Genomic DNA, 7,722 nt, shown 5'->3' with positions numbered 1-7,722 from the left:
TCGTGCTCCGTCACGAGAGCCTGGAGCTCTTGCTGCACCTCGCCCACCCGAGCCTCGTGCCTCTCTCGCTCGGTGCGCTCCTGGGCCACCTTCGCTTCGGCCTGGGACATTGCTTGCTTCAGGGTCGCCACCTCGGTCGTGGCCCATGGAAAACATACAATGATCCTGTCATTTAGCAATCACGTCCTTTTTCTCATCTATATACGGGGTATTACTTACCCTTGTTATCCTCGAGCTGCCTCTTAGCAAGGCCGAGCTCTTTTTGGGACCCCTCGAGGGCCTCCTTCAGTACAGCGACCTCCGCAGTCAGTGCAGCGGACGCCAGCAGCGAAGCCTGCATATGCATATTGACATACTTATATTAGACTCCTGCGATGTTATTTGATCCTCTATTCGGCTTTTCTTTGTGAACACCGAACAAAGCATCAGGGGCTACTGTCTATGCGCTAATATTTCTGCTACATTTTAAAACACTTACCTCGAAGCCTGTTAGAAGGCTAGTACAGGCTTCAGTCAATCCGCTCTTGGCGGACTGAACCTTCTGGATCACCGCACTCATGATAGTGCGGTGCTCCTCCATGATGGAAGCGCTGCGAAGCGCTTCCAACATAGTGTCTGGCGCCTCTGGATGGACAGAGGTCACCGGCACAGGCATCTCACCCTCCTTAGAAGGGGACCGCCTACCCGAGCTCGGAGCTGTTGGAGGGTCCGGCACGGTGTTCGGCTGAGGGCCGAACTCAGAGCTCTCGGGGACCCCGTCCCCTCGGCTCCCGGAGTCCGAAAGGTCGCCTTGCGGCGCCTCCGGGACTGTCCCCCCTCGATCCGGTGCCTCTTGAGACAGCACCTCGATATCGTCGGCTAGATGAGGGGAGGTGGCCGTCGGGACTGGATTGCTATCCATGTCCGATGCACCCAGGGAGCCGTCCAAAGATACCTCGATATTGGCTCGGGGCGGCCTGCACAATTGAGTTCGGCGTTAGGGAAAGCAATGCGACAAAGGAATCCTATGTGTTACTTTGGTATCCGAATACTTACGATCTCCCCTAGGGCTTGGCCCTGGGCAACCACTCTTCTTCACTTTCGTCGGCGGCGGTGGAGCTGTCCGGAAGGAGCGTCCTTCCCTTCTTGGACCCTCTGGCCTCCCCAGTTGGGGCGACCTTCCTTTTCTTGTCTCCCCCAGTCGGTGGGGGAGCCTCTTCTTCCTCTTCCTCGTCTTCGGGGGAAGAGTGCGCCGCAGACTCGTCGGACGGTGAGTCCGATGACACCTGGCGTCGGGAACTCTTTCGAGCTCCCTTGGCCTTCTGGGTCTTCTCCGGCACCTTATAACAAGCCGGAGTCAGCATCTTCGTCAGAAGAGCATCTGCGGGGCCTTCGGGCAAGGGAGCCGGACAGTCGATCTGTCCGGCCATCTTCTGCCAGTCCTGTCAAAATTACGGGAGTTTAGATCCCGCATAGAATCAATCTATATAGAAAACAAGTATCCTGTGAAAGGCAAAACAACTTACCGCACTGGCGTGGCGCTTCACGCTGAATCCGCGATCCTCAGTAATGGGGGGAGGGACCGCGGCGCCCTTGAACAGCACCCTCCAGGCATCTTCATGAGTCGTGTCGAAGAGCCTGTTCAGAGTTCGGTGTTGTGCTGGATTGAACTCCCACAAGGTAAACTCCCGTTGTTGGCACGGGAGTATCCGGCGAACGAGCATAACCTGGACTATGTTGACAAGCTTGAGCTTCTTATCCACCATGTTCTGAATACATGACTGGAGTCCGGTCAGCTCTTTTGAATTACCCCAGGACAGGCCCTTCTCTTTCCAGGAGGTGAGCCGCATGGGGATGCCAGATCGGAACTCGGGGGCCGCTACCCATGCGGGGTCGCGCGGCTCGGTGATATAGAACCACCCCGATTTCCACCCATTTATGGTGTCCACGAAGGTGCCCTCGAGCCATGTGATGTTGGGCATCTTGCCCACCATGGAACCTCCGCACTCCACCTGGCGGCCGCTCACTACCTTCGGCTTGATGTTGAAGGTCTTCAGCCATAAGCCGAAGTGGGGCTTGATGCGGAGGAAGGCCTCGCACACGACGATGAATGCCAAGATGTTGAGGATGAAGTTCGGGGCCAGATCGTGGAAATCCATGCCGTAATAAAACATGAGTCCTCGGATGAAGGGATGGAGAGGGAATCCCAGTCCGCGGAGGAAATGGGTGAGGAATACCACCCTCTCATGGGGCTCCGGGGTGGGGATGAGCTGTCCCTCATCTGGGAGCCGGTGCGCGATATCGTCGTGCAGGTATCCGGCTCTCCTCAATTTCTTGACGTCTCCCTCTGTGACGGAGGAGACCATCCACTTGCCTCCCGCTCCGGACATGGTTGGAGAAGGTTGAGATGGAAGTGAGGACTTGGGTGCTAGAGCTCGAGTGTGCGTGAGCGGATGAGCAGAGGAGGAAGAAGGCATGGATAGGAAGGGGAATCCTTATCCCTTTATATGGGCGGACAAAATTAAATGTTCCCACTTGCCTAGTAAAACTCGCTTATCCCCCAAGCGCCGCAATTGATGGTGCGGTTGGGTTACCCACGCCCGTATTGATGAGAATCCCGTAATAAGGAGACACGATCTCTGCTTTGACAAGACGTGTCGAAAAACTGCCTCGCATTATGTGCGGGGCTCGTTAAAAGAAACAGTTCGAATAGTCACCGGGCCATGACATGACGTCATGCTGTCAAAACAAGCCAGCAAAATAGATCTGCGAAAAAACATTATTCTCTCTACGGTGAAATGTGGGACTTATTTTGCAGGGTCGGACACTATCCTCGTATTCAACTTCTTCTGTAATGTATTCGGAGAAGGAACCCGCCTTGCAATGCCGAAGACAACTGCTCGCCGGACTCGTCGTCATTGAAGCCTGGTTCAGGGGCTACTGAGGGAGTCCTGGATTAGGGGGTCTCCGGACAGCCGGACTATCTCCATTGGCCGGACTGTTAGACTATGAAGATACAAGATTGAAGACTTCGTCTCGTGTCCAGATGGAACACTACTTGGCGTGGAAGGCAAGCTAGGCAATACGTATATGGATATCTCCTCCTTTGTAACCGACCTTGTGTAACCCTAACCCTCTCCGGTGTCTATATAAACCGGAGGGCTTTAGTCCGTAGGACAACAATCACAACATACAATCATACCATAGGCTAGCTTCTAGGGTTTAGCCTCTCTGATCTCGTGGTAGATCTACTCTTGTAACACCCATATCTTCAATATTAATCAAGCAGGCCGTAGGGTTTTACCTCCATCAAGAGGGCCCGAAGCTGGGTAAAACTTCGTGTCCCTTGCCTCCTGTTACCATCCGGCCTAGACGCACAGTTCGGGACCCCCTACCCGAGATCCGCCGGTTTTGACACCGACACTGCCCTTTGCTCAGATGGCCACATATGATATTCTTCACTTGAGAGTCGAGTTGCTTGAATCTCTTCACATCCGCAGCGTTGATGGTGGGAGTGACAGAGGGAACACCATTCCTCACAACGTACTAGAGATCGTTATCAATTGCCTCAATATGCATGCGCATCTTATTCTTCCAGTAGGGGTAGTCCGTCCCATCGAAGGTAGGACACCCAGCAGAAACCTTGATCATACCTGCGGTCGACATAACTAAAACTCTAGGTGGTTAAACCAAAATCACACAGAACAAGGGAGTAACTTGCTCTGATACCAATTGAAAGTGCGTTATATCGACTGGAGGGGGTGAATAGGCGATTTTTACGAAATCTTCACTGAGGAATTTCAGGGTGAGGAAATTCCTAAGTGAAGAACTACTTGCAACAGAATAAGTACTCAGAATTAAACATAACAGTGCATGAGCATGGTCTTCATGATGAAATGAAAACAAGTACAGAGTACAGAAAGCGTAAACACGGGATAACACAGGATGAGACAAACAGACTGAAGAAATTGAACTGAGGAAATAGAGGAAGTCTTCAAACAGATATGAACAAGCACTCAACACATAAATGAGGAAATGGAAGGGTTGAGGAAATGGAACCAGGTGGCTTGGTGAAGACAATGACTTGGTAGACCAGTTCCAACTGCTATGACAGTTGTACGTCTGGTTAGGGCGGCTAGGTATTTAAACCTGGGGACACACAGTCCCGGACACCCAGTTCTGAACACGCAGTCCATAACACTCAGTCCTCACCTTATTCCCCTTGAGCTAAGGTCACACAGACCTCGCCCAATCACTCGTGGTAAGTCTTCAGGTGACTTCCAAACCTTCACAGACTTGGTCACTTGGTGATCCACAATTTCCTCTTGGATGCTCTAGACCATGACGCCTAACCGTCTGGAAGATGCACAGTCTTCAAAGGTAACAAGCGTCGGATCCACGCAGGATCAATATCTTCAGTGATGCTCAATCACTTGGGGTCTGTAGGTGTTTGGGTTTGGGTTTTCCTCACTTGATGATTTTCACTCAAAGTCCTCGGAGGATGGGATGCTCTCAAATGACGAGTGTCAGTTTCTCTCGGAGCAGCCAACCAGCTAGTGGTTGTAGGGGGCGGCTATTTATAGCCTAGGGAGCAGCCTGACATGATAAGACATAAAAGCCCTTCAATGATATGACCGTTAGGTGGGTAGATATTTTGGGACAGCTAGCGCATAGCACAGCAACGGTCGGAATTTTGGGTAGTAAAATCCTCAGGGCTATCATGTTCCTCACTGTGTAGGCGATCTGCACTGGTGAATTCCTAACTCCTCAGTCAGAACAAATTCCTCAGAGACCAGAAGAACTTCATCTCTGTCATTGAAGAATATGACTGAACTGTATGAGATTTCCAATGGCATCACTCGAAGGAATTGGTAGGTGTAGGATTTTGAGTTGAGCATCACATGGAAATTTTTCCTTAGTATTTCCTCGACCCCCTTTAACAATACGGTGTTTCCTATGACTCAAGAAAGAGAAAATGAAACTAGGAAAACAAAAGTCTTCACGCTTCATGTTCCTCGAATGAATACCACATCTTCAGGATCACACCAATTTCTTCACTTTCAAAGTCTTTAGAAAGTCTTCAGAAATCCAAAGTCTTTAGTCGAAGAACTTCATTTTTAGGGGTTGACTTTCTCTGTAAATATCACACTCCTCATAGACTTATGTACCTGTGTACACTCATAAACACATTAGTCCCTTAACCTATAAGTCTTCAATACACCAAAATCACTAAGGGGCACTAGTTGCACTTAAAATAGTGTCAGGACTACGGATCAATCTCTCATTATGGACCACATTGTTGGATTTTTCTCCTCTCTTTTAGGGCCCAAACAAGACTCTAGCCTCACCTTTTCCTCTGATTTTTGGGATGCTGATAGTAGGATATCTTCTGGTGAAAATGCAGACTTAATGGTCCCCCTATCTGATGAGGAGAGTTGGAAGGTGATTAGCTCGGCCAACTCGAACGCTGCCTCGGGGCCTGATGGTTTCTCTATCCCTTTTTTTAAGTTCTGGCCACAGTTGCGGGAGCTCGTCTGTAAGATCATCCAAGGTTTTTGTCTGGGGGCGGTGGACATCTCTCGTCTTAATTATGCTATTATTACTCTCATTCCCAAAGTCAAAGGAGTTGAGCTGATCTCGCAGTTCCGACCGATTGCTCTCATAAACAACTTCGCTAAGTTTCCTGCTAAAGGGTTCGCTAGGCGCCTCTCCCCCATTGCTCATCGTACCATTAGTCCCTTTCAATCTGCCTTTATTAAAGGTCGATTCATTTTGGACGGGATCCTGTGCTTACATGAAATTGTGCACAACCTCAAAATTCGTAAATCTAAAGCGCTGATTCTTAAGCTTGATTTTGAGAAGGCGTACGATTTGGTGAGTTGGCCTTTTTTGAGAAGGGTTCTGTTGGCCAAAGGGTTTGATGGGCCCTTTGTCCACAGAATCATGCGGTTGGTCTCGGGAGGCCACACTGCAATTTTAGTGAATGGCCAGGTTAGTAAGTATTTTGGCAATGGTAGGGGCCTAAGGCAAGGTGATCCTGCCTCTCCCATCTTGTTTAATTTTGTGGCGGACGCCCTATCTCGTATCCTCTCCAGAGCAGCTAGCCATGGGCATATCTCTCCGGTCATCCCTCATCTTATCCCTGAAGGGGTTACTCATCTTCAATATGCAGATGATACTATTATTATGGTCGAGTTGAGTGACTCCTGCCTCGCTAATCTTAAATTCATTCTCCTCTGCTTCGAAGCCATGTCGGGTCTTAAGATCAATTTTGCGAAGAGTGAGGTTATTGTCACTGGTGTGGATGACAGTGAAGTTGTGCGGGTGGCTCGTCTTCTTAACTGTAAGCTAGGATCCTTTCCTTTCAAGTATTTGGGCCTCCCCATATCCCCGGACGTGCTTAATGCGAAGGAGTTTCCCCCGGTGGTTACTAAGGTGGGTAACAGGGTCCTGCCCTGGCGTGCGAGGTATAATACCAACGTGGGTAAAGTTGCTTTGATCAATGCATGTGTATCCTCCCTTCCCATGTTCTTGATGGGCTTTTACCTACTCTCGGGAGTTACACATGTTTGCTAACTCTCGTGGTGGTTCTCAGTATTGGAAGGCCTTGGTGAAAGTGAGACCTCTTTTCCAGGCTCACGTTAAATTTGTTGTGGGGGATGGCTCCTCAATTAGATTTTGGCTTGATTGGTGGTGTGGAGATTCACCGCTCTCAGTGACCTTCCCCACCTTATTCTCTTATTGCCCTGACCCAGGTATCTCTATTGCGGAGTTGCCTGCCCATGGATGGAACCTGGACTTTCGCCGTTCCTTGTCGCCTGAAGAGTTTGAAGATTGGCAATGACTTACTGCCTTCTTCCCCACGCTCTCGGCGGATCGGGACTCGGTGATTTGGCGGCATACTGCTTTTGGGCGTTTTTCTGTTAAATCGTTGTATTCTAAGCTTATTGGTGGCACTCCTACTAACCGTTTCTCTCAAATCAAGAAGGCACGGATCCCTCCTAAAGTTAAGATTTTCTTATGGCAAGCTTTTAGGGGTCGGCTGCCTTCGGCTGACCAATTTCGTAAGAGAAATGGCCCGGGCTCTTAGTTTTGTGCTCTATGTGGCGACTTGGAGGATACGACTCATATCTTCTTCCACTGTGTCTTGGCTAAGCTCATCTGAAGTTGCGTTAGAGAATGGCTTCATGTTTCCTGGGATCATGCGTCGTTCTCTGAGCTTCGGGCTCTGGCTAGTAATTTATCAGGAGTCACCAGACGTATCTTTTGGGTGGGCCTCGGAGCTTTGTGTTGGTCCCTCTAGACGACTAGGAACAAATTTACTATTGAGCATGTGTTTCCAGCTAAACCTGCTAATTGCTTATTTAAATCATGTGTTCTCTTGCATCAGTGGAAATTATTGACTAAGGTGGATGACCAAGATGCGCTTTCTGGGCTGATCTCCAAAGTTCGGTCCTCGGCGTCTAATTTAATGCAGACAAGAGCAGGATGCTTAGTTCGATTGCGCGTCGTTGCTAGTTTCTTTTGGGCAGCGAACTTCCGGCTTGCGTGTCGTGTAATGTCTAGGGAGCCATGTACCCTTATTTTAACTTTCCTCGCATGACCCATGGTTGGGGTCTGGCTGGTTGTGTGTTTCGAACCCTTGTGTGTTTGCTACCTGCCTTATGGCTTTATTTATAAAGTCAGGCGTATGCCTTTTCTTTAAAAAATAACATTTGGAAGCTTCGTAACATAATAATATCC

Source organism: Triticum urartu, chromosome 1A (genome assembly GCF_056163025.1).
Source record: "Triticum urartu cultivar PI428250 chromosome 1A, HENAU_Tu73, whole genome shotgun sequence".
Lineage (NCBI taxonomy): Eukaryota > Viridiplantae > Streptophyta > Magnoliopsida > Poales > Poaceae > Triticum > Triticum urartu.
Note: the sequence above shows the minus strand (reverse complement) of the source record.